Source organism: Anomaloglossus baeobatrachus, chromosome 3 (assembly GCF_048569485.1).
Source record: "Anomaloglossus baeobatrachus isolate aAnoBae1 chromosome 3, aAnoBae1.hap1, whole genome shotgun sequence".
Lineage (NCBI taxonomy): Eukaryota > Metazoa > Chordata > Amphibia > Anura > Aromobatidae > Anomaloglossus > Anomaloglossus baeobatrachus.
The window spans coordinates 230,106,660-230,132,511 of NC_134355.1; positions in this window are offsets into that span (position 1 = coordinate 230,106,660).

The window sequence follows — 25,852 nt, forward strand, 5'->3', positions numbered from 1 at the left end:
TCTTTCCTTCTTGCTCTCTATTTCTGTCTAGCTCTCACTTTCTGTTTTGCTCTTTCTTTCTTGCTCTTTCTTTCTTGCTCTTTCTTTCTTGCTTGCTCTTTCTTTCTTTCATTCTCTTTCTTTCTTGCTCTTTCTTTCTTGCTCTTTCTTTCTTTCTTGCTCTCTATTTCTGTCTTGCTCTCTCTTTCTGTTTTGCTCTTTCCTTCTTGCTCTTCCTTTCTTGCTCTTTCCTTCTTGCTCTTCCTTTCTTGCTCTTTCCTTCTTGCTCTTCCTTTCTTGCTCTTTCTTTCTTGCTCTTTTTTTCTTTCTTTTTTGCTCTTTCATTCTTACTCTTTCTTTCTTTCTTGCTCTTTCCTTCTTGCTCTCTCTTTCTGTCTTGCTCTCTCTTTCTTTCTTGCTCCTTCTTTTTTTTCTTGCTCTTTCTTTCTTGCTTTCTTTCTTGCTCTTTCTTTCTTGCTCTTTCTTTCTTTCTTGCTCTTTCATTCTTTTTTCTTTCTTGCTCTTTCTTTCTTTTTTTTTCTTGCTCTCTTTCACTCTCTTTCTTTCTTGCTCTTTCTTTCTTGCTCATTCATTCTTGCTCTTTCTTTTTTTCTTGCTCTTTCTTTACTTCTTGCTCTTTCTTTCCTTCTTGCTCTTTCTTTCCTTCTTGCTCTCTCTTTCCTTCTTGCTCTCTTTCCTTCTTGCTCTCTCTTTCCTACTTGTTCTTTCTTTCGTAGTTGCTCTTTCCTTCTTGCTCTTTTTTTCCTTCTTGCTATTTCTTTCCTTCTTGCTCTTTCTTTACTTCTTGCTCTCTTTCATTATTGTTCTTTCTTTCCTTCTTACTCTTTCTTTCTTTCTTTCTTAATTGCTCTTTCTTTCCTTCGTGCTCTCTCTTTTTTTCTTGCTCTTTCTTTCTTGCTCTTTCTTGCTCTTTCTTACATTCTTGCTCTTTCTTTCTTGCTCTTTCTTTCTTTCTTGATCTCTTTCTTTCTTGCTCTTTCGTTGTTGCTCTTTTTTCTTTCTTGCTCTTTCTTGCTCTTTCTTTCTTGTTCTTTCATTCTTGCTCTCTCTTTCTTGCTCTTTCATTCTTTCTTGCTCTTTCTTTCTGTCTTGCTCTCTCTTTCTTTCTTTCTTGCTTTTTCTTTGTTGCTCCTTCTTTCTTGCTCTTTCTTTCCTTCTTGCTCTTTCCTTCCTTCTTGCTCTTTCCTTCCTTCTTTCTCTGTCTTTCCTTCTTGCTCTCTTTGTCCTTCTTGCTCTCCATTTCCTTCTTGCTCTTTCTTTCTTACTTGCTCTCTCTTTCCTACTTGCTCTCTCTTTCCTACTTGCTCTCTCTTTTTTCCTTCTTGCTATTTCTTTCTTGCTCTTTTGTTTCTTGCTCTTTCTTTTTTTCTTGTTCCTTCTTTCCTTCTTGCTGTTTCTTTCCTTCCTGCTATCTTTCCTTATTGCTCTTTCTTTCCTTCTTACTCTTTCTTTCTATCTTGCTCTTGTTTTCCTTCTTGCTCTCTCTTTCCTTCTTGCTCTCTCTTTCCTTCTTGCTCTCTTTCCTTCTTGCTCTCTCTTTCCTACTTGCACTTTCTTTTGTAGTTGCTTTTTCCTTCTTGCTCTTTTTTTCCTTCTTGCTATTTCTTTCCTTCTTGCTCTTTCTTTACTTCTTGCTCTCTTTCATTATTGTTCTTTCTTTCCTTCTTACTCTTTCTTTCTTTCTTTCTTAATTGCTCTTTCTTTCCTTCTTGCTCTCTTTCCTTCTTGCTCTCTCTTTCCTTCTTGCTCTTTCTTTCTTGCTCTTTCTTGCTCTTTCTTACATTCTTGCTCTTTCTTTTTTGCTCTTTCTTTCTTTCTTGATCTCTTTCTTTCTTGCTCTTTCGTTCTTGCTCTTTTTTCTTTCTTGCTCTTTCTTGCTCTTTCTTTCTTGTTCTTTCATTCTTGCTCTCTCTTTCTTGCTCTTTCTTTCTTTCTTGCTCTTTCTTTCTGTCTTGCTCTCTCTTTCTTTCTTTCTTGCTCTTTCTTTCTTGCTCTTTCTTTCTTGCTCTTTCTTTCCTTCTTGCTCTTTCCTTCCTTCTTGCTCTTTCCTTCCTTCTTGCTCTGTCTTTCCTTCTTGCTCTCTTTGTCCTTCTTGCTCTCCATTTCCTTCTTGCTCTTTCTTTCTTACTTGCTCTCTCTTTCCTACTTGCTCTCTCTTTCCTACTTGCTCTCTCTTTTTTTCCTTCTTGCTATTTCTTTCTTGCTCTTTCTTTCTTGCTCTTTCTTTTTTTGTTGTTCCTTCTTTCCTTCTTGCTGTTTCTTTCCTTCCTGCTATCTTTCCTTATTGCTCTTTCTTTCCTTCTTACTCTTTCTTTCTATCTTGCTCTTTCTTTCCTTCTTGCTCTCTCTTTCCTTCTTGCTCTCTCTTTCCTTCTTGCTCTCTTTCCTTCTTGCTCTCTCTTTCCTACTTGCACTTTCTTTCGTAGTTGCTTTTTCCTTCTTTTACTTTTTTTCCTTCTTGCTATTTCTTTCCTTCTTGCTCTTTCTTTACTTCTTGCTCTCTTTCATTATTGTTCTTTCTTTCCTTCTTACTCTTTCTTTCTTTCTTAATTGCTCTTTCTTTCCTTCTTGCTCTCTTTCCTTCTTGCTATCTCTTTCCTTCTTGCTCTTTCTTTCTTGCTCTTTCTTGCTCTTTCTTACATTCTTGCTCTTTCTTTCTTGCTCTTTCTTTCTTTCTTGATCTCTTTTTTTCTTGCTCTTTCGTTCTTGCTCTTTTTTCTTTCTTGCTCTTTCTTGCTCTTTCTTTCTTGTTCTTTCATTCTTGCTCTCTCTTTCTTGCTCTTTCTTTCTTTCTTGCTCTTTCTTTCTGTCTTGCTCTCTCTTTCTTGCTCTTTCTTTCTTTCTTGCTCTTTCTTTCTTGCTCTTTCTTTCCTTCTTGCGCTTTCCTTCCTTCTTGCTCTTTCCTTCCTTCTTGCTCTGTCTTTCCTTCTTGCTCTCTTTGTCCTTCTTGCTCTCCATTTCCTTCTTGCTCTTTCTTTCTTACTTGCTCTCTCTTTCCTACTTGCTCTCTCTTTCCTACTTGCTCTCTCTTTTCTTCTTGCTCTTTTTTTCCTTCTTGCTATTTCTTTCTTGCTCTTTCTTTCTTGCTCTTTCTTTTTTTGTTGTTCCTTCTTTCCTTCTTACTCTTTCTTTCTATCTTGCTCTTTCTTTCCTTCTTGCTCTCTCTTTCCTTCTTGCTCTCTATTTCTGTCTTGCTCTCTCTTTCTTTCTTGCTCTTTCTTGCTCTTTCTTGCTCTTTCTTACTTTCTTGCTATTTCTTTCTTGCTCTCTTTCTTTCTTGCTTTCTTTCTTTCTTGCTCTTTTTTCTTTCTTGCTCTCTTTCTTTCTTGCTCTTTGTTGCTCTTTCTTACATTCTTTCTCTTTCTTTCTTGCTCTTTCTTTCTTTCTTGCTCTCCTTCTTTCTTGCTATTTCTTTCTTGCTCTTTCTTTCTTGGTCTTTCTTTTTTTGTTGTTCCTTCTTTCATTCTTGCTCTCTCTTTTCTTCTTGCTCTCTATTTCTGTCTTGCTCTCTCTTTCTTTCTTGCTCTTTCTTGCTCTTTCTTACTTTCTTGCTATTTCTTTCTTGCTCTCTTTCTTTCTTGCTTTCTTTCTTGCTCTTTTTTCTTTCTTGCTCTCTTTCTTTCTTGCTCTTTCTTTCTTGCTCTTTTTTCTTTCTTGCTCTTTCTTGCTCTTTTTTCTTGTTCTTTCATTCTTGCGCTCTCTTACTTGCTCTTTCTTTCTTGCTCTTTCTTTTTGTCTTGCTCTCTCTTTCTTGCTCTTTCTTTCTTGCGTTTTCTTTCTTTCTTGCTCTTTCTTGCCCTTTCTTTCTTGCTCTTTCTTTCCTTCTTGCTCTTTCCTTCCTTCTTGCTCTGTCTTTCCTTCTTGCTCTTTTTTTCCTTCTTGCTCTCCATTTCCTTCTTGCTCTTTCTTTCTTACTTGCTCTCTCTTTCCTACTTGCTCTCTCTTTCCTACTTGCTCTCTCTTTTCTTCTGGCTCTTTTTTTCCTTCTTGCTATTTCTTTCATGCTCTTTCTTTCTTGCTCTTTCTTTTTTTGTTGTTCCTTCTTTCCTTCTTGCTCTCTTTCCTTATTGCTCTTTCTTTCCTTCTTACTCTTTCTTTCTGTCTTGCTCTTTCTTTCCTTCTTGCTCTCTTTCCTATTTTCTCTCTCTTTCCTTCTTGCTCTCTATTTCTGTCTTGCTCTCTCTTTCTGTTTTGCTCTTTCTTTCTTGCTCTTTCTTTCTTGCTCTTTATTTCTTGCTCTTTCTTTCTTGCTCTTTCTTTCTTTCTTGCTCTTTCTTTCTTGTTTTTTCTTTTTTGCTCTCTTTCATTCTCTTTCTTTCTTGCTCTTTCTTGCTCTTTCTTTCTTGCTCTCTATTTCTGTCTTGCTCTCTCTTTCTGTTTTGCTCTTTCCTTCTTGCTCTTCCTTTCTTGCTCTTTCCTTCTTGCTCTTCCTTTCTTGCTCTTTCCTTCTTGCTCTTCCTTTCTTGCTCTTTCTTTCTTGCTCTTTCTTTCTTTCTTGCTCTCTCTTTCTTTCTTTTTTGCTCTTTCATTCTTACTCTTTCTTTCTTTCTTGCTCTTTCCTTCTTGCTCTCTCTTTCTGTCTTGCTCTCTCTTTCTTTCTTGCTCTATCTTTCTTTCTTGCTCCTTCATTTTTTTCTTGCTCTTTCTTTCTTTCTTGCTCTTTTTTTCTTTCTTGCTCTTTCATTCTTTTTTCTTTCTTGCTCTTTCTTTCTCTTTCATTCTTGCTCTTTCTTTCTTTCTTGCTCTTTCTTTCTTGCTCTTTCTATCTTGCTCTTTCTTTCCTTCTTGCTCTTTCCTTCCTTCTTGCTTTTTCTTTCCTTTTTGCTCTGTCTTTCCTTCTTGCTCTCTTTTTCCTTCTTCCTCTCCATTTCCTTCTTGCTCTTTCTTTCTTACTTGCTCTCTCGTTCCTACTTGCTCTCTCTTTCCTACTTGCTCTCTCTTTTCTTCTTGCTCTTTTTTTCCTTCTTGCTATTTCTTTCTTGCTCTTTCTTTCTTGCTCTTTCTTTTTTTGTTGTTCCTTCTTTCCTTCTTGCTCTTTCTTTCCTTCTTGCTCTCCTTCCTTATTGCTCTTTTTTTCCTTCTTACTCTTTCTTTCTTGCTCTTTCTTTCCTTCTTGCTCTCTATTTCTGTCTTGCTCTCTCTTTCTTTCTTGCTCTTTCTTGCTCTTTCTTACTTTCTTGCTATTTCTTTCTTGCTCTCTTTCTTTCTTGCTTTCTTTCTTTCTTGCTCTTTTTTCTTTCTTGCTCTCTTTCTTTCTTGCTCTTTCTATCTTTCTTGCTCTTTCTTTCTTTTTTTCTTTCTAGCTCTTACTTTCTTGCTCTTTCTTTCTTGCTCTTTCCTTCTTGCTCTCTTTCTTGTTCTTTCTTTCTTTTTTTGCTCTTTCTTTCCTTCTTGCACTTTATTTCTTGCTCTTTCTTTCCTTCTTGCTCGCTCTTTACTTCCTGTTTTCTCTTACTGTCTTGCGCTCTGTTTCTTGCTCTTTCTCGCGCTTTCTTTCTTCCTCTTTCTTTCTTGCTCTTTCTTTCTTTCTTGCTCTTTCTTTCTTGCTCTCTTTCTTTCCTGCTCTTTATTTCTTGCTCTTTCTTTCTTTCTTGCTCTCTTTCTTTCTTGCTCTTCCTTTTTTTCTTGCCCCCTTTTTTTCTTGCCCTCTTTCTTGCTTGCTCTTTCTTGCTTGCTCTTTCTTTCTTGCTCTTTCTTTCTTGCTCTTTCTTTCTTGCTCTTTCTATCCATCTTGCTCTCTCTTTCCTTCTTGCTCTCTCTTTCCTTCTTGCTCTCTCTGTCCTTCTTGCTCTCTCTTTCCTACTTGCTCTTTCTTTCGTAGTTGCTCTCTTTCCTTCTTGCTCTTTTTTTCCTTCTTGCTATTTCTTTCCTTCTTGCTCTCTTTCATTATTGTTCTTCCTTTCCTTCTTACTTTTTCTTTCTTTCTTAATTGCTCATTCTTTCCTTCTTGCTCTCTTTCCTTCTTGCTCTCTCTTTCCTTCTTGCTCTTTCTTTCTTGCTCTTTCTTACATTCTTTCTCTTTCTTTCTTGCTCTTTCTTTCTTGCTCTCTTTCTTTCATGCTCTTTCTTTCTTGCTCTTTTTTCTTTCTTGCTCTTTCTTGCTCTTTCTTTCTTGTTCTTTCATTCTTGCGCTCTCTTTCTTGCTCTTTCTTTCTTTCTTGCTCTTTCTTTCTGTCTTGCTCTCTCTTTCTTGCTCTTTCTTTCTTGCTCTTTTTTTCCTTCTTGCTCTCCATTTCCTTCTTGCTCTTTCTTTCTTACTTGCTCTCTCTTTCCTACTTGCTCTCTCTTTCCTACTTGCTCTCTCTTTTCTTCTTGCTCTTTTTTTCCTTCTTGCTATTTCTTTCATGCTCTTTCTTTCTTGCTCTTTCTTTTTTTGTTGTTCCTTCTTTCCTTCTTGCTCTCTTTCCTTATTGCTCTTTCTTTCCTTCTTACTCTTTCTTTCTTTCTTGCTCTTTCTTTCCTTCTTGCTCTCTTTCCTTCTTTCTCTCTCTTTCATTCTTGCTCTCTATTTCTGTCTTGCTCTCTCTTTCTTTTTTGCTCTTTCTTTCTTGCTCTTTCTTTCTTGTTTTTCTTTCTTGCTCTTTCTTTCTTTCTCTTTCATTCTTGCTCTTTCTTTCTTTCTTGCTCTTTCTTTCTTGCTTGCTTTTTCTTTCTTTCTTGCTCTTTCTTTCTTGTTTTTTCTTTTTTACTCTCTTTCATTCTCTTTCTTTCTTGCTCTTTCTTTCTTGCTCTTTCTTTTTTTCTTGCTCTCTATTTCTTTCTTGCTCTCTCTTTCTGTTTTGCTCTTTCCTTCTTGCTCTTCCTTTCTTGCTCTTTCCTTCTTGCTCTTCCTTTCTTGCTCTTTCTTTCTTGCTCTTTTTTTCTTTCTTGCTCTTTCTTTCTTTCTTTTTTGCTCTTTCATTCTTACTCTTTCTTTCTTTCTTGCTCTTTCCTTCTTCCTCTCTCTTTCTGTCTTGCTCTCTCTTTCTTTCTTGCTCTCTCTTTCTTTCTTGCTCCTTCTTTTTTTTCTTGCTCTTTCTTTCGTGCTTTCTTTCTTGCTCTTTCTTTCTTGCTCTTTCTTTCTTTCTTGCTCTTTCATTCTTTTTTTCTTTCTTGCTCTTTCTTTCTTGCTCATTCATTCTTGCTCTTTCTTTCTTTCTTGCTCTTTCTTTACTTCTTGCTCTTTCTTTCCTTCTTGCTCTCTTTCCTTCTTGCTCTCTCTTTCCTACTTGCTCTTTCTTTCGTAGTTGCTCTTTCCTTCTTGCTCTTTTTTTTCTTCTTGCTATTTCTTTCCTTCTTGCTCTTTCTTTACTTCTTGCTCTCTTTCATTATTGTTCTTTCTTTCCTTCTTCCTTTTCTTTCTTTCTTAATTGCTCATTCTTTCCTTCTTGCTCTCTTTCCTTCTTGCTCTCTCTTTCCTTCTTGCTCTTTCTTTCTTGCTCTTTCTTGCTCTTTCTTACATTCTTTCTCTTTCTTTCTTGCTCTTTCTTTCTTGCTCTCTTTCTTTCATGCTCTTTCTTTCTTGCTCTTTTTTTTCTTTCTTGCTCTTTCTTGCTCTTTCTTTCTTGTTCTTTCATTCTTGCGCTCTCTTTCTTGCTCTTTCTTTCTTTCTTGCTCTTTCTTTCTGTCTTGCTCTCTCTTTCTTGCTCTTTCTTTCTTGCTCTTTTTTTCCTTCTTGCTCTCCATTTCCTTCTTGCTCTTTCTTTCTTACTTGCTCTCTCTTTCCTACTTGCTCTCTCTTTCCTACTTGCTCTCTCTTTTCTTCTTGCTCTTTTTTTCCTTCTTGCTATTTCTTTCATGCTCTTTCTTTCTTGCTCTTTCTTTTTTTTTTGTTCCTTCTTTCCTTCTTGCTCTCTTTCCTTATTGCTCTTTCTTTCCTTCTTACTCTTTCTTTCTTTCTTGCTCTTTCTTTCCTTCTTGCTCTCTTTCCTTCTTTCTCTCTCTTTCATTCTTGCTCTCTATTTCTGTCTTGCTCTCTCTTTCTTTTTTGCTCTTTCTTTCTTGCTCTTTCTTTCTTGTTTTTCTTTCTTGCTCTTTCTTTCTTTCTCTTTCATTCTTGCTCTTTCTTTCTTTCTTGCTCTTTCTTTCTTGCTCTTTCTATCTTGCTCTTTCTTTCCTTTTTGCTCTGTCTTTCCTTCTTGCTCTCTTTTTCCTTCTTGCTCTCCATTTCCTTCTTGCTCTTTCTTTCTTACTTGCTCTCTCGTTCCTACTTGCTCTCTCTTTCCTACTTGCTCTCTCTTTTCTTCTTGCTCTTTTTTTCCTTCTTGCTATTTCTTTCTTGCTCTTTCTTTCTTGCTCTTTCTTTTTTTGTTGTTCCTTCTTTCCTTCTTGCTCTTTCTTTCCTTCTTGCTCTCTTTCCTTATTGCTCTTTTTTTCCTTCTTACTCTCTCTTTCTTGCTCTTTCTTTCCTTCTTGCTCTCTCTTTCCTTCTTGCTCTCTCTTTCCTTCTTGCTCTCTATTTCTGTCTTGCTCTCTCTTTCTTTCTTGCTCTTTCTTGCTCTTTCTTACTTTCTTGCTATTTCTTTCTTGCTCTCTTTCTTTCTTGCTCTTTTTTCTTTCTTGCTCTCTTTCTTTCTTGCTCTTTCTATCTTTCTTGCTCTTTCTTTCTTTTTTTCTTTCTAGCTCTTACTTTCTTGCTCTTTCTTTCTTGCTCTTTCATTCTTGCTCTCATTCTTGTTCTTTCTTTCTTTTTTTGCTCTTTCTTTCCTTCTTGCACTTTCTTTCTTGCTCTTTCTTTCCTTTTTGCTCTCTCTTTACTTCCTGTTCTCTCTTACTGTCTTGCGCTCTGTTTCTTGCTCTTTCTTGCGCTTTCTTTCTTTCTTCCTCTTTCTTTCTTGCTCTTTCTTTTTTTCTTGCTCTTTCTTTCTTGCTCTCTTTCTTTCCTGCTCTTTCTTTCTTGCTCTTTCTTTCTTTCTTGCTCTCTTTCTTTCTTGCTCTTCCTTTTTTTCTTGCCCCCTTTTTTTCTTGCCCTCTTTCTTTCTTGCTCTTTCTTTCTTGCTCTTTCTTTCTTTCTTGCTCTTTCTTTCTTGCTCTTTCTATCCATCTTACTCTCTCTTTCCTTCTTGCTCTCTCTTTCCTTCTTGCTCTCTCTGTCCTTCTTGCTCTCTCTTTCCTACTTGCTCTTTCTTTCGTAGTTGCTGACTTTCCTTCTTGCTCTTTTTTCCTTCTTACTATTTCTTTCCTTCTTGCTCTCTTTCATTGTTGTTCTTTCTTTCCTTCTTACTTTTTCTTTCTTTCTTAATTGCTCTTTCTTTCCTTCTTGCTCTCTTTCCTTCTTGCTCTCTCTTTCCTTCTTGCTCTTTCTTTCTTGCTCTTTCTTGCTCTTTCTTACATTCTTTCTCTTTCTTTCTTGCTCTTTCTTTCTTGCTCTCTTTCTTTCATGCTCTTTCTTTCTTGCTCTTTTTTCTTTCTTGCTCTTTCTTGCTCTTTCTTTCTTGTTCTTTCATTCTTGCGCTCTCTTTCTTGCTCTTTCTTTCTTTCTTGCTCTTTCTTTCTGTCTTGCTCTCTCTTTCTTGCTTTTTCTTTCTTGCGTTTTCTTCTTTCTTGCTCTTTCTTGCTCTTTCTTTCTTGCTTTTTCTTTCCTTCTTGCTCTTTCCTTCCTTCTTGCTCTGTCATTCCTTCTTGCTCTTTTTTTTCCTTCTTGCTCTTTCTTTCTTACTTGCTCTCTCTTTCTTACTTGCTCTCTCTTTCCTACTTGCTCTCTCTTTTCTTCTTGCTCTTTTTTTCCTTCTTGCTATTTCTTTCATGCTCTTTCTTTCTTGCTCTTTCTTTTTTTGTTGTTCCTTCTTTCCTTCTTGCTCTTTTTTTCCTTCTTGCTATCTTTCCTTATTGATCTTTCTTTCCTTCTTACTCTTTCTTTCTTTCTTGCTCTTTCTTTCCTTCTTGCTCTCTTTCCTTCTTTCTCTCTCTTTCCTTCTTGCTCTCTATTTCTGTCTTGCTCTCTTTTTCTGTTTTGCTCTTTCTTTCTTGCTCTTTCTTTCTTGCTTGCTTTTTCTTTCTTTCTTGCTTTTTCTTTCTTGTTTTTTCTTTTTTACTCTCTTTCATTCTCTTTCTTTCTTGCTCTTTCTTTCTTGCTCTTTCTTTTTTTCTTGCTCTCTATTTCTGTCTTGCTCTCTCTTTCTGTTTTGCTCTTTCCTTCTTGCTCTTCCTTTCTTGCTCTTTCCTTCTTGCTCTTCCTTTCTTGCTCTTAATTTCTTGCTCTTTTTTTCTTTCTTGCTCTTTCTTTCTTTCTTTTTTGCTCTTTCATTCTTACTCTTTCTTTCTTTCTTGCTCTTTCCTTCTTGCTCTCTCTTTCTGTCTTGCTCTCTCTTTCTTTCTTGCTCTCTCTTTCTTTCTTGCTCCTTCTTTTTTTTCTTGCTCTTTCTTTCGTGCTTTCTTTCTTGCTCTTTCTTTCTTGCTCTTTCTTTCTTTCTTGCTCTTTCATTCTTTTTTTCTTTCTTGCTCTTTCTTTCTTGCTCATTCATTCTTGCTCTTTCTTTCTTTCTTGCTCTTTCTTTACTTCTTGCTCTTTCTTTCCTTCTTGCTCTCTTTCCTTCTTGCTCTCTCTTTCCTACTTGCTCTTTCTTTCGTAGTTGCTCTTTCCTTCTTGCTCTTTTTTTTCTTCTTGCTATTTCTTTCCTTCTTGCTCTTTCTTTACTTCTTGCTCTCTTTCATTATTGTTCTTTCTTTCCTTCTTACTCTTTCTTTCTTTCTTTCTTTCTTAATTGCTCTATCTTTCCTTCTTGCTCTCTCTTTTTTTCTTGCTCTTTCTTTCTTGCTCTTTCTTGCTCTTTCTTACATTCTTGCTCTTTCTTTCTTGCTCTTTCTTTCTTTCTTGATCTCTTTCTTTCTTGCTCTTTCGTTCTTGCTCTTTTTTCTTTCTTGCTCTTTCTTGCTCTTTCTTTCTTGTTCTTTCATTCTTGCTCTCTCTTTCTTGCTCTTACATTCTTTCTTGCTCTTTCTTTCTGTCTTGCTCTCTCTTTCTTTCTTTCTTGCTCTTTCTTTCTTGCTCTTTCTTTCTTGCTCTTTCTTTCCTTCTTGCTCTTTCCTTCCTTCTTGCTCTTTCCTTCCTTCTTGCTCTGTCTTTCCTTCTTGCTCTCTTTGTCCTTCTTGCTCTCCATTTCCTTCTTGCTCTTTCTTTCTTACTTGCTCTCTCTTTACTACTTGCTCTCTCTTTCCTACTTGCTCTCTCTTTTTTTCCTTCTTGCTATTTCTTTCTTGCTCTTTCTTTCTTGCTCTTTCTTTTTTTGTTGTTCCTTCTTTCCTTCTTGCTTTTTCTTTCCTTCCTGCTATCTTTCCTTATTGCTCTTTCTTTCCTTCTTACTCTTTCTTTCTATCTTGCTCTTTCTTTCCTTCTTGCTCTCTCTTTCCTTCTTGCTCTCTCTTTCCTTCTTGCTCTCTTTCCTTCTTGCTCTCTCTTTCCTACTTGCACTTTCTTTCGTAGTTGCTTTTTCCTTCTTGCTCTTTTTTCCTTCTTGCTATTTCTTTCCTTCTTGCTCTTTCTTTACTTATTGCTCTCTTTCATTATTGTTCTTTCTTTCCTTCTTACTCTTTCTTTCTTTCTTAATTGCTCTTTCTTTCCTTCTTGCTCTCTTTCCTTCTTGCTCTCTCTTTCCTTCTTGCTCTTTCTTTCTTGCTCTTTCTTGCTCTTTCTTACATTCTTGCTCTTTCTTTCTTGCTCTTTCTTTCTTTCTTGATCTCTTTCTTTCTTGCTCTTTCGTTCTTGCTCTTTTTTTTCTTGCTCTTTCTTGCTCTTTCTTTCTTGTTCTTTCATTCTTGCTCTCTCTTTCTTGCTCTTTCTTTCATTCTTGCTCTTTCTTTCTGTCTTGCTCTCTCTTTCTTGCTCTTTCTTTCTTTCTTGCTCTTTCTTTCTTGCTCTTTCTTTCCTTCTTGCGCTTTCCTTCCTTCTTGCTCTTTCCTTCCTTCTTGCTCTGTCTTTCCTTCTTGCTCTCTTTGTCCTTCTTGCTCTCCATTTCCTTCTTGCTCTTTCTTTCTTACTTGCTCTCTCTTTCCTACTTGCTTTCTCTTTCCTACTTGCTCTCTCTTTTCTTCTTGCTCTTTTTTTCCTTCTTGCTATTTCTTTCTTGCTCTTTCTTTCTTGCTCTTTCTTTTTTTGTTGTTCCTTCTTTCCTTCTTGCTCTTTTTTTCCTTCTTGCTATCTTTCCTTATTGCTCTTTCTTTCCTTCTTGCTCTCTCTTTCCTTCTTGCTCTCTATTTCTGTCTTGCTCTCTCTTTCTTTCTTGCTCTTTCTTGCTCTTTCTTGCTCTTTCTTATATTCTTGCTATTTCTTTCTTGCTCTCTTTCTTTCTTGCTTTCTTTCTTTCTTGCTCTTTTTTCTTTCTTGCTCTCTTTCTTTCTTGCTCTTTGTTGCTCTTTCTTACATTCTTTCTCTTTCTTTCTTGCTCTTTCTTTCTTTCTTGCTCTCCTTCTTTCTTGCTGTTTCTTTCTTGCTCTTTTTTCTTTCTTGCTCTTTCTTGCTCTTTCTTTCTTGTTCTTTCATTCTTGCTCTCTCTTTCTTGCTTGCTCTTTCTTACTGTCTTCCTCTCTCTTTCTTGCTCTTTCTTTCTTTCTTGCTCTTTCTTTCTTGCTCTTTCTATCTTGCTCTTTCTTTCCTTCTTGCTCTTTCCTTCCTTCTTGCTCTTTCCTTCCTTTTTGCTCTGTCTTTCCTTCTTGCTCTCTTTTTCCTTCTTGCTCTCCATTTCCTTCTTGCTCTTTCTTTCTTACTTGCTCTCTCGTTCCTACTTGCTCTCTCTTTCCTACTTGCTCTCTCTTTTCTTCTTGCTCTTTTTTTCCTTCTTGCTATTTCTTTCTTGCTCTTTCTTTCTTGGTCTTTCTTTTTTTGTTGTTCCTTCTTTCCTTCTTGCTCTTTCTTTCCTTCTTGCTCTCTTTCCTTATTGCTCTTTTTTCCTTCTTACTCTTTCTTTCTTGCTCTTTCTTTCCTTCTTGCTCTCTCTTTCATTCTTGCTCTCTCTTTCCTTCTTGCTCTCTATTTCTGTCTTGCTCTCTCTTTCTTTCTTGCTCTTTCTTGCTCTTTCTTGCTCTTTCTTACTTTCTTGCTATTTCTTTCTTGCTCTCTTTATTTCTTGCTTTCTTTCTTGCTCTTTTTTCTTTCTTGCTCTCTTTCTTTCTTGCTCTTTCTTTCTTGCTCTTTTTTCTTTCTTGCTCTTTCTTGCTCTTTTTTCTTGTTCTTTCATACTTGCGCTCTCTTACTTGCTCTTTCTTTCTTTCTTGCTCTTTCTTTTTGTCTTGCTCTTTCATTCTTGCTCTTTCTTTCTTGCGTTTTCTTTCTTTCTTGCTCTTTCTTGCTCTTTCTTTCTTGCTCTTTCTTTCCTTCTTGCTCTTTCCTTCCTTCTTGCTCTGTCTTTCCTTCTTGCTCTTTTTTTCCTTCTTGCTCTCCATTTCCTTCTTGCTCTTTCTTTCTTACTTGCTCTCTCTTTCCTACTTGCTCTCTCTTTCCTACTTGCTCTCTCTTTTCTTCTGGCTCTCTTTTTCCTTCCTGCTATTTCTTTCATGCTCTTTCTTTCTTGCTCTTTCTTTTTTTGTTGTTCCTTCTTTCCTTCTTGCTCTCTTTCCTTATTGCTCTTTCTTTCCTTCTTACTCTTTCTTTTTTTCTTGCTCTTTCTTTCCTTCTTGCTCTCTTTCCTTCTTTCTCTCTCTTTCCTTCTTGCTCTCTATTTCTGTCTTGCTCTCTCTTTCTGTTTTGCTCTTTCTTTCTTGCTCTTTCTTTCTTGCTCTTTCTTTCTTGCTCTTTCTTTCTTTCTTGCTCTTTCTTTCTTGTTTTTTCTTTTTTGCTCTCTTTCATTCTCTTTCTTTCTTGCTCTTTCTTGCTCTTTCTTTCTTTCTTGCTCTCTATTTCTGTCTTGCTCTCTCTTTCTGTTTTGCTCTTTCCTTCTTGCTCTTCCTTTCTTGCTCTTTCCTTCTTACTCTTCCTTTCTTGCTCTTTCCTTCTTGCTCTTCCTTTCTTGCTCTTTCTTTCTTGCTCTTTCTTTCTTTCTTGCTATCTCTTTCTTTCTTTTTTGCTCTCTCATTCTTACTCTTTCTTTCTTTCTTGCTCTTTCCTTCTTGCTCTCTCTTTCTGTCTTGCTCTCTCTTTCTTTCTTGCTCTCTCTTTCTTTCTTGCTCCTTCATTTTTTTCTTGCTCTTTCTTTCTTTCTTGCTCTTTCTTTCTTTCTTGCTCTTTCATTCTTTTTTCTTTCTTGCTCTTTCTTTCTTTCTCTTTCATTCTTGCTCTTTCTTTCTTTCTTGCTCTTTCTTTCTTGCTCTTTCTATCTTGCTCTTTCTTTCCTTCTTGCTCTTTCCTTCCTTCTTGCTCTTTCTTTCCTTTTTGCTCTGTCTTTCCTTCTTGCTCTCTTTTTCCTTCTTGCTCTCCATTTTCTTCTTGCTCTTTCTTTCTTACTTGCTCTCTCGTTCCTACTTGCTCTCTCTTTCCTACTTGCTCTCTCTTTTCTTCTTGCTCTTTTTTTCCTTCTTGCTATTTCTTTCTTGCTCTTTATTTCTTGCTCTTTCTTTTTTTGTTGTTCCTTCTTTCCTTCTTGCTCTTTCTTTCCTTCTTGCTTTCTTTCCTTATTGCTCTTTTTTCCTTCTTACTCTTTCTTTCTTGCTCTTTCTTTCCTTCTTGCTCTCTATTTCTGTCTTGCTCTCTCTTTCTTTCTTGCTCTTTCTTGCTCTTTCTTACTTTCTTGCTATTTCTTTCTTGCTCTCTTTCTTTCTTGCTTTCTTTCTTTCTTGCTCTTTTTTCTTTCTTGCTCTCTTTCTTTCTTGCTCTTTCTATCTTTCTTGCTCTTTCTTTCTTTTTTTTTTTCTAGCTCTTACTTTCTTGCTCTTTCTTTCTTGCTCTTTCATTCTTGCTCTCTTTCTTGTTCTTTCTTTCTTTCTTTTTTTGCTCTTTCTTTCCTTCTTGCACTTTATTTCTTGCTCTTTCTTTCCTTCTTGCTCGCTCTTTACTTCCTGTTTTCTCTTACTGTCTTGCGCTCTGTTTCTTGCTCTTTCTTGCGCTTTCTTTCTTTCTTCCTCTTTCTTTCTTGCTCTTTCTTTCTTGCTCTTTCTTTTTTGCTCTCTTTCTTTCCTGCTCTTTATTTCTTGCTCTTTCTTTCTTTCTTGCTCTCTTTCTTTCTTGCTCTTCCTTTTTTTCTTGCCCCCTTTTTTTCTTGCCCTCTTTCTTGCTTGCTCTTTCTTGCTTGCTCTTTCTTTCTTGCTCTTTCTTTCTTGCCCTTTCTTTCTTGCTCTTTCTATCCATCTTGCTCTCTCTTTCCTTCTTGCTCTCTCTTTCCTTCTTGCTCTCTCTGTCCTTCTTGCTCTCTCTTTCCTACTTGCTCTTTCTTTCGTAGTTGCTCTCTTTCCTTCTTGCTCTTTTTTTCCTTCTTGCTATTTCTTTCCTTCTTGCTCTCTTTCATTATTGTTCTTCCTTTCCTTCTTACTTTTTCTTTCTTTCTTAATTGCTCATTCTTTCCTTCTTGCTCTCTTTCCTTCTTGCTCTCTCTTTCCTTCTTGCTCTTTCTTTCTTGCTCTTTCTTACATTCTTTCTCTTTCTTTCTTGCTCTTTCTTTCTTGCTCTCTTTCTTTCATGCTCTTTCTATCTTGCTCTTTTTTCTCTCTTGCTCTTTCTTTCTTGTTCTTTCATTCTTGCGCTCTCTTTCTTGCTCTTTCTTTCTTTCTTGCTCTTTCTTTCTGTCTTGCTCTCTCTTTCTTGCTCTTTCTTTCTTTTTTGCTCTCTTTCTTTCTTTCTTTCTTTCTTTCTTTCTTGCTCTTTTTTCTTTCTTGCTCTCTGTCTTTCTTGCTCTTTCTTTCTTGCTCTTTCTTTCTTTTTTTATTTCTAGCTCTTACTTTCTTGATCTTTCTTTCTTGCTCTTTCATTCTTCCTCTCTCTTTCTTGTTCTTTCTTTCTTTTTTTGCTCTTTCTTTCCTTCTTGCACTTTTTTTCTTGCTCTTTCTTTCCTTCTTGCTCTCTCTTTACTTCTTGTTCTCTCTTACTTTTTTGCACTCTCTTTCTTGCTCTTTCTTTCTTGCGCTTTCTTTCTTTTTTCCTCTTTCTTCTCTTTCTTGCTCCCTTTCTTTCTTGCTCTCTTTCTTTCTTGCTCTTTCTTTCTGGCTTGCTCTTTCTTTCTTGCTTGCTCTTTCTTGCTCTTTCTTTCTTGCTCTTTCTTTCTTGTTTTTTCTTTTTTGCTCTCTTTCATTCTCTTTCTTTCTTGCTCTTTTTTCTTGCTCCTTCTTTCTTTCTTGCTCTCTTTCTTTCTTGCTCTTTCATTCTTGCTCTTTCCTTCTTGCTCTTCCTTTCTTGCTCTTTCCTTCTTGCTCTTCCTTTCTTGCTCTTTCCTTCTTGCTCTTCCTTTCTTGCTCTTTCTTTCTTTCTTGCTCTTTCTTTCTTTCTTTTTTGCTCTTTCTTTCTTGCCCTTTCTTTCTTTCTTGCTCTTTCCTTCTTGCTCTCTCTTTCTGTCTTGCTCTCTTTTTCTATCTTGCTCTCTCTTTCTTTCTTGCTCCTTCTATCTTGCTCTTTCTTTCTTGCTTTCTTTCTCTCTTTCTTGCTCTTTCTTTCTTTCTCGCTCTTTCTTTCTTTTTTCTTTCTTGCTCTTACTTTCTTGCTCTTTCTTTCTTTATCTTCCTTTCTTGCTCTTTCTTTCTTGCTCTTTCTTTCTTGCTCGTTCATTCTTGCTCTTTCATTCTTGCTCTTTCTTTCTTGATCTTTCTTTCTTTCAGTTTTTGCTCTTTCTTTCCTTCTTGCTTTCTCTTTCCTTCTTGCTCTCTCTTTGTCTTGTCTCTCTTTCTTTCTTGCACTCTCTTTCTTTCTTGCTCTTTCTATCTTGCTCTTTCTTTCTTGCTTTCTTTCTCTCTTTCTTGCTCTTTCTTTCTTTCTCGCTCTTTCTTTCTTTTTTTCTTTCTTGCTCTTACTTTCTTGCTCTTTCTTTCCTGCTCTTTCTTTATTGCTCTTTTATTCTTGCTCTCTCTTTCTTGTTCTTTCTTTCCTTCTTGCTCTCTCTTTCCTTCTTGTTCTCTCTTACTGTCTTGCACTCTTTTTCTTGCTCTTTCTTTCTTGCGCTTTCTTTCTTGCTCTTTCTTTCTTTCTTGCTCTCTTTCTTTCTTGCTCTTTCTTTCTTGCTTGCTCTTTCTTTCTTGCTCTTTCTTTCTTGCTACTTCTTTTTTCTTGCTCTTTCTTTCTTGCTCTTTCTTTCCTTTTTGCTCTTTCTTTCCTTCTTGCTCTCTCTTTCCTTCTTGCTCTCTATTTCCTTCTTACTCTCTCTTTCCTACTTGCTCTTTCTTTCCTAGTTGCTCTCTCTTTCCTTCTTGCTCTTTTTTCCTTCTTGCTATTCCTTTCTTTCTTGCTCTTTCTTTCTTGCTCTTTCTTTTTTTCTTGTTCCTTCTTTCCTTCTTGCTCTTTCTTTCCTTCTTGCTCTTTCTCTATTGCTCTTTCTTTCCTTCTTACTCTTTCTTTCTTTCTTGCTCTTTCTTTCCTTCTTGCTCTCTTTCCTTCTTGCTCTTTCTTTCCTTCTTGCTCTCTATGTCTGTCTTGCTCTCTTTCTGTTTTGCTCTTTCTTGCTCTTTCTTGCTCTTTCTTTCTTGCTGTTTCTTTCTTGCTCTCTTTCTTTCTTGCTCTTTCTTTCTTGCTCTTTCATTCTTGCTCTCTCTTTCTCGCTCTTTCTTTCTTTCTTGCTCTTTCTTACCTTCTTGCTCTTTCTTTCCTTCTTGCTCTCTCTTTCTGTCTTGCTCTCTCTTTCTTGCTCTTTCTTTCGTTTTCTTTCTTTTTTGCTCTTTCTTTCTTGCTCTTTCTTTCTTTCTTGCTCTTTCTTTCTTTCTTGCTCTTTCTTTCTTGCTCTCATTCTTTCTTGCTCTTTCTTTCTTGCTCTCTTTCTTTCTTGCTCTTTCTTTCTTGCTCTTTCCTTCTTGCTCTTCCTTTCTTGCTCTCTTTCTTTCTTGCTCTTTCTTTCTTGCTCTTTTTTCTTTTTTGCTTTTTCTTGCTCTTTCTTTCTTGTTCTTTCATTCTTGCTCTCTCTTTCTTGCTCTTTCTTTCTTTCTTGCTCTTTCTTTCTGTCTTGCTCTCTCTCTTGCTTTTTCCTTCCTTCTTGCTCTTTCCTTCCTTCTTGCTCTGTCTTTCCTTCTTGCTCTCTTTGTCCTTCTTGCTCTTTCTTTCTTACTTGCTCTCTCGTTCCTACTTGCTCTCTCTTTCCTACTTGTTCTCTGTTTTCTTCTTGCTCTTTTTTTCCTTCTTGCTATTTCTTTCTTGCTCTTTCTTTCTTGCTCTTTCTTTTTTTGTTGTTCCTTCTTTCCTTCTTGCTCTTTCTTTCCTTCTTGCTCTCTTTCCTTATTGCTCTTTCTTTCCTTCTTACTCTTTCTTTCTTTCTTGCTCTTTCTTTCCTTCTTGCTCTCTCTTTCCTTCTTGCTCTCTCTTTCCTTCTTGCTCTCTATTTCGGTCTTGCTCTCTCTTTCTTTCTTGCTCTTTCTTGCTCTTTCTTGCTCTTTCTTACTTTCTTGCTATTTCTTTCTTGCTCTCTTTCTTTCTTGCTTTCTTTCTTTCTTGCTCTCTTTCTTTCTTGCTCTTTGTTGCTCTTTCTTACATTCTTTCTCTTTCTTTCTTGCTCTTTCTTTCTTGCTCTCTTTCTTTCTTGCTCTTTCTTTCTTGCTCTTTTTTCTTTCTTGCTCTTTCTTTCATGTTCTTTCATTCTTGCTCTCTCTTTCTTGCTCTTTCTTTCTTGCTCTTTCTTTCTGTCTTGCTCTCTCTTTCTTGCTCTTTCTTTCTTTCTTGCTCTTTCTTTCTTGCTCTTTCTATCTTGCTCTTTCTTTCCTTCTTGCTCTTTCCTTCCTTCTTGCTCTTTCCTTCCTTTTTGCTCTGTCTTTCCTTCTTGCTCTCTTTTTCCTTCTTGCTCTCCATTTCCTTCTTACTCTTTCTTTCTTGCTCTTTCTTTCCTTCTTGCTCTCTCTTTCCGTCTTGCTCTCTCTTTCCTTCTTGCTCTCTATTTCTGTCTTGCTCTCTCTTTCTTTCTTGCTCTTTCTTGCTCTTTCTTACTTTCTTGCTATTTCTTTCTTGCTCTCTTTCTTTCTTGCTTTCTTTCTTTCTTGCTCTTTTTTCTTTCTTGCTCTCTTTCTTTCTTGCTCTTTCTATCTTTCTTGCTCTTTCTTTCTTTTTTTCTTTCTAGCTCTTACTTTCTTGCTCTTTCTTTCTTGCTCTTTCATTCTTGCTCTCTTTCTTGTTCTTTCTTTCTTTTTTTGCTCTTTCTTTCCTTCTTGCACTTTCTTTCTTGCTCTTTCTTTCCTTTTTGATCGCTCTTTACTTCCTGTTCTCTCTTACTGTCTTGCGCTCTGTTTCTTGCTCTTTCTTGCGCTTTCTTTCTTTCTTCCTCTTTCTTTCTTGTTCTCTTTCTTTCCTGCTCTTTCTTTCTTGCTCTTTCTTTCTTTCTTGCTCTCTTTCTTTCTTGCTCTTCCTTTTTTTCTTGCCCCCTTTTTTTCTTGCTCTCTTTCTTTCTTGCACTTTCTTTCTTTATTGCTCTTTCTTTCTTGCTCTTTCTTTCTTGCTTTTTTCTCTTGCTTGCTCGTTCTTGCTTGCTCTTTCTTTCTTTCTCTTTCTTTCTTGCTCTTTCTTTCCTTCTTGCTCTTTCTTTCCTTCTTGCTCTCTCTTTCCTTCTTTCTCTCTCTTTGCTTCTTGCTCTCTCTGTCCATCTTGCTCTCTCTTTCCTACTTCCTCTTTCTTTTGTAGTTGCTCTATTTCCTTCTTGCTCTTTTTTTCCTTCTTGCTATTTCTTTCTTGCTCTTTGTTGCTCTTTCTTACATTCTTTCTCTTTCTTTCTTGCTCTTTCTTTCTTGCTCTCTTTCTTGGTCTTTTTTCTTTCTTGCTCTTTCTTGCTCTTTCTTTCTTGTTCTTTCATTCTTGCTCTCTCTTTCTTGCTCTTTCTTTCTTTCTTGCTCTTTCTTTCTGTCTTGCTCTCTCTTTCTTGCTCTTTCTTTCTTTCTTGCTCTTTCTTTCTTGCTCTTTCTTTCCTTCTTGCTCTTTCCTTCCTTCTTGCTCTTTCCTTCCTTCTTGCTCTGTCTTTCCTTCTTGCTCTCTTTGTCCTTCTTGCTCTCCATTTCCTTCTTGCTCTTTCTTTCTTACTTGCTCTCTCTTTCCTACTTGCTCTCTCTTTTCTTCTTGCTCTTTTTTTCCTTCTTGCTATTTCTTTCTTGCTCTTTCTTTCTTGCTCTTTCTTTTTTTGTTGTTCCTTCTTTCCTTCTTGCTCTTTCTTTCCTTCTTGCTATCTTTCCTTATTGCTCTTTCTTTCCTTCTTACTCTTTCTTTCTTTCTTGCTCTTTCTTTCCTTCTTGCTCTCTCTTTCCTTCTTGCTCTCTCTTTCCTTCTTGCTCTCTATTTCTGTCTTGTTCTCTCTTTCTTTCTTGCTCTTTCTTGCTCTTTCTTGCTCTTTCTTACTTTCTTGCTATTTCTTTCTTGCTCTCTTTCTTTCTTGCTTTCTTTCTTTCTTGCTCATTTTTCTTTCTTGCTCTCTTTCTTTCTTGCTCTTTGTTGCTCTTTCTTACATTCTTTCTCTTTCTTTCTTGCTCTTTATTTCTTTCTTGCTCTCCTTCTTTCTTGCTCTTTCTTTCTTGCTCTTTTTTCTTTCTTGCTCTTTCTTGCTCTTTCTTTCTTGTTCTTTCATTCTTGCTCTCTCTTTCTTGCTCTTTCTTTCTTTCTTGCTCTTTCTTTCTGTCTTGCTCTCTCTTTCTTGCTCTTTCTTTCTTTCTTGCTCTTTCTTGCTCTTTCTATCTTGCTCTTTCTTTCCTTCTTGCTTTTTCCTTCCTTCTTGCTCTTTCCTTCCTTTTTGCTCTGTCTTTCCTTCTTGCTCTCTTTTTCCTTCTTGCTCTCCATTTCCTTCTTGCTCTTTCTTTCTTACTTGCTCTATCGTTCCTACTTGCTCTCTCTTTCCTACTTGCTCTCTCTTTTCTTCTTGCTCTTTTTTTCCTTCTTGCTATTTCTTTCTTGCTCTTTCTTTCTTGCTCTTTCTTTTTTTGTTGTTCCTTCTTTCCTTCTTGCTCTTTCTTTCCTTCTTGCTCTCTTTCCTTATTGCTCTTTTTTTCCTTCTTACTCTTTCTTTCTTGCTCTTTCTTTCCTTCTTGCTCTCTCTTTCCTTCTTGCTCTCTCTTTCCTTCTTGCTCTCTATTTCTGTCTTGCTCTCTCTTTCTTTCTTGCTCTTTCTTGCTCTTTCTTACTTTCTTGCTATTTCTTTCTTGCTCTCTTTCTTTCTTGCTCGTTTTTCTTTCTTGCTCTCTTTCTTTCTTGCTCTTTCTATCTTTCTTGCTCTTTCTTTTTTTCTTTCTAGCTCTTACTTTCTTGCTCTTTCTTTCTTGCTCTTTCATTCTTGCTCTCATTCTTGTTCTTTCTTTCTTTTTTTGCTCTTTCTTTCCTTCTTGCACTTTCTTTCTTGCTCTTTCTTTCCTTTTTGCTCGCTCTTTACTTCCTGTTCTCTCTTACTGTCTTGCGCTCTGTTTCTTGCTCTTTCTTGCGCTTTCTTTCTTTCTTTCTCTTTCTTTCTTGCTCTTTCTTTTTTCTTGCTCTTTCTTTCTTGCTCTCTTTCTTTCCTGCTCTTTCTTTCTTGCTCTTTCTTTCTTTCTTGCTCTTTCTTTCTTGCTCTTCCTTTTTTTCTTGCCCCCTTTTTTTCTTGCCCTCTTTCTTTCTTGCTCTTTCTTTCTTGCTCTTTCTTTCTTGCTTGCTCTTTCTTGCTTGCTCTTTCTTTCTTGCTCTTTCTTTCTTGCTCTTTCTATCCATCTTACTCTCTCTTTCCTTCTTGCTCTCTCTTTCCTTCTTGCTCTCTCTGTCCTTCTTGCTCTCTCTTTCCTACTTGCTCTTTCTTTCGTAGTTGCTGACTTTCCTTCTTGCTCTTTTTTTCCTTCTTACTATTTCTTTCCTTCTTGCTCTCTTTCATTGTTGTTCTTTCTTTCCTTCTTACTTTTTCTTTCTTTCTTAATTGCTCTTTCTTTCCTTCTTGCACTCTTTTCTTCTTGCTCTCTCTTTCCTTCTTGCTCTTTCTTTCTTGCTCTTTCTTACATTCTTTCTCTTTCTTTCTTGCTCTTTCTTTCTTGCTCTCTTTCTTTCATGCTCTTTCTTTCTTGCTTTTTTTTCTTTCTTGCTCTTTCTTGCTCTTTCTTTCTTGTTCTTTCATTCTTGCTCTCTCTTTCTTGCTCTTTCTTTCTTTCTTGCTCTTTCTTTCTGTCTTGCTCTCTCTTTCTTGCTCTTTCTTTCTTTCTTGCTCTTTCTTTCTTGCTCTTTCTTTCTTGCTCTTTCTTTCCTTCTTGCTCTTTCCTTCCTTCTTGCTCTTTCCTTCCTTCTTGCTCTGTCTTTCCTTCTTGCTCTCTTTGTCCTTCTTGCTCTCCATTTCCTTCTTGCTCTTTCTTTCTTACTTGCTCTCTCTTTCCTACTTGCTCTCTCTTTTCTTCTTGCTCTTTTTTTCCTTCTTGCTATTTCTTTCTTGCTCTTTCTTTCTTGCTCTTTCTTTTTTTGTTGTTCCTTCTTTCCTTCTTGCTCTTTCTTTCCTTCTTGCTATCTTTCCTTATTGCTCTTTCTTTCCTTCTTACTCTTTCTTTCTTTCTTGCTCTTTCTTTCCTTCTTGCTCTCTCTTTCCTTCTTGCTCTCTCTTTCCTTCTTGCTCTCTATTTCTGTCTTGTTCTCTCTTTCTTTCTTGCTCTTTCTTGCTCTTTCTTGCTCTTTCTTACTTTCTTGCTATTTCTTTCTTGCTCTCTTTCTTTCTTGCTTTCTTTCTTTCTTGCTCATTTTTCTTTCTTGCTCTCTTTCTTTCTTGCTCTTTGTTGCTCTTTCTTACATTCTTTCTCTTTCTTTCTTGCTCTTTATTTCTTTTTTGCTCTCTTTCTTTCTTGCTCTTTCTTTCTTTCTTGCTCTTTTTTCTTTCTTGCTCTTTCTTGCTCTTTCTTTCTTGTTCTTTCATTCTTGCTCTCTCTTTCTTGCTCTTTCTTTCTTTCTTGCTCTTTCTTTCTGTCTTGCTCTCTCTTTCTTGCTCTTTCTTTCTTTCTTGCTCTTTCTTGCTCTTTCTATCTTGCTCTTTCTTTCCTTCTTGCTTTTTCCTTCCTTCTTGCTCTTTCCTTCCTTTTTGCTCTGTCTTTCCTTCTTGCTCTCTTTTTCCTTCTTGCTCTCCATTTCCTTCTTGCTCTTTCTTTCTTACTTGCTCTCTCGTTCCTACTTGCTCTCTCTTTCCTACTTGCTCTCTCTTTTCTTCTTGCTCTTTTTTTCCTTCTTGCTATTTCTTTCTTGCTCTTTCTTTCTTGCTCTTTCTTTTTTTGTTGTTCCTTCTTTCCTTCTTGCTCTTTCTTTCCTTCTTGCTCTCTTTCCTTATTGCTCTTTTTTTCCTTCTTACTCTTTCTTTCTTGCTCTTTCTTTCCTTCTTGCTCTCTCTTTCCTTCTTGCTCTCTCTTTCCTTCTTGCTCTCTATTTCTGTCTTGCTCTCTCTTTCTTTCTTGCTCTTTCTTGCTCTTTCTTGCTCTTTCTTACTTTCTTGCTATTTCTTTCTTGCTCTCTTTCTTTCTTGCTTGTTTTTCTTTCTTGCTCTCTTTCTTTCTTGCTCTTTCTATCTTTCTTGCTCTTTCTTTTTTTCTTTCTAGCTCTTACTTTCTTACTCTTTCTTTCTTGCTCTTTCATTCTTGCTCTCATTCTTGTTCTTTCTTTCTTGCTCTTTCTTTTTTTGTTGTTCCTTCTTTCCTTCTTGCTCTTTCTTTCCTTCTTGCTCTCTTTCCTTATTGCTCTTTTTTCCTTCTTACTCTTTCTTTCTTGCTCTTTCTTTCCTTCTTGCTCTCTCTTTCCTTCTTGCTCTCTCTTTCCTTCTTGCTCTCTATTTCGGTCTTGCTCTCTCTTTCTTTCTTGCTCTTTCTTGCTCTTTCTTGCTCTTTCTTACTTTCTTGCTATTTCTTTCTTGCTCTCTTTCTTTCTTGCTTTCTTTCTTTCTTGCTCTCTTTCTTTCTTGCTCTTTGTTGCTCTTTCTTACATTCTTTCTCTTTCTTTCTTGCTCTTTCTTTCTTGCTCTCTTTCTTTCTTGCTCTTTCTTTCTTGCTCTTTTTTCTTTCTTGCTCTTTCTTTCATGTTCTTTCATTCTTGCTCTCTCTTTCTTGCTCTTTCTTTCTTGCTCTTTCTTTCTGTCTTGCTCTCTCTTTCTTGCTCTTTCTTTCTTTCTTGCTCTTTCTTTCTTGCTCTTTCTATCTTGCTCTTTCTTTCCTTCTTGCTCTTTCCTTCCTTCTTGCTCTTTCCTTCCTTTTTGCTCTGTCTTTCCTTCTTGCTCTCTTTTTCCTTCTTGCTCTCCATTTCCTTCTTACTCTTTCTTTCTTGCTCTTTCTTTCCTTCTTGCTCTCTCTTTCCGTCTTGCTCTCTCTTTCCTTCTTGCTCTCTATTTCTGTCTTGCTCTCTCTTTCTTTCTTGCTCTTTCTTGCTCTTTCTTACTTTCTTGCTATTTCTTTCTTGCTCTCTTTCTTTCTTGCTTTCTTTCTTTCTTGCTCTTTTTTCTTTCTTGCTCTCTTTCTTTCTTGCTCTTTCTATCTTTCTTGCTCTTTCTTTCTTTTTTTCTTTCTAGCTCTTACTTTCTTGCTCTTTCTTTCTTGCTCTTTCATTCTTGCTCTCTTTCTTGTTCTTTCTTTCTTTTTTTGCTCTTTCTTTCCTTCTTGCACTTTCTTTCTTGCTCTTTCTTTCCTTTTTGATCGCTCTTTACTTCCTGTTCTCTCTTACTGTCTTGCGCTCTGTTTCTTGCTCTTTTTTGCGCTTTCTTTCTTTCTTCCTCTTTCTTTCTTGTTCTCTTTCTTTCCTGCTCTTTCTTTCTTGCTCTTTCTTTCTTTCTTGCTCTCTTTCTTTCTTGCTCTTCCTTTTTTTCTTGCCCCCTTTTTTTCTTGCTCTCTTTCTTTCTTGCACTTTCTTTCTTTATTGCTCTTTCTTTCTTGCTCTTTCTTTCTTGCTTTTTTTTTCTTGCTTGCTCGTTCTTGCTTGCTCTTTCTTTCTTTCTCTTTCTTTCTTGCTCTTTCTTTCCTTCTTGCTCTTTCTTTCCTTCTTGCTCTCTCTTTCCTTCTTTCTCTCTCTTTGCTTCTTGCTCTCTCTGTCCATCTTGCTCTCTCTTTCCTACTTCCTCTTTCTTTTGTAGTTGCTCTATTTCCTTCTTGCTCTTTTTTTCCTTGTTGCTATTTCTTTCTTGCTCTTTGTTGCTCTTTCTTACATTCTTTCTCTTTCTTTCTTGCTCTTTCTTTCTTGCTCTCTTTCTTTCTTGCTCTTTCTTTCTTGGTCTTTTTTCTTTCTTGCTCTTTCTTGCTCTTTCTTTCTTGTTCTTTCATTCTTGCTCTCTCTTTCTTGCTCTTTCTTTCTTTCTTGCTCTTTCTTTCTGTCTTGCTCTCTCTTTCTTGCTCTTTCTTTCTTTCTTGCTCTTTCTTTCTTGCTCTTTCTTTCTTGCTCTTTCTTTCCTTCTTGCTCTTTCCTTCCTTCTTGCTCTTTCCTTCCTTCTTGCTCTGTCTTTCCTTCTTGCTCTCTTTGTCCTTCTTGCTCTCCATTTCCTTCTTGCTCTTTCTTTCTTACTTGCTCTCTCTTTCCTACTTGCTCTCTCTTTTCTTCTTGCTCTTTTTTTCCTTCTTGCTATTTCTTTCTTGCTCTTTCTTTCTTGCTCTTTCTTTTTTTGTTGTTCCTTCTTTCCTTCTTGCTCTTTCTTTCCTTCTTGCTATCTTTCCTTATTGCTCTTTCTTTCCTTCTTACTCTTTCTTTCTTTCTTGCTCTTTCTTTCCTTCTTGCTCTCTCTTTCCTTCTTGCTCTCTCTTTCCTTCTTGCTCTCTATTTCTGTCTTGTTCTCTCTTTCTTTCTTGCTCTTTCTTGCTCTTTCTTGCTCTTTCTTACTTTCTTGCTATTTCTTTCTTGCTCTCTTTCTTTCTTGCTTTCTTTCTTTCTTGCTCATTTTTCTTTCTTGCTCTCTTT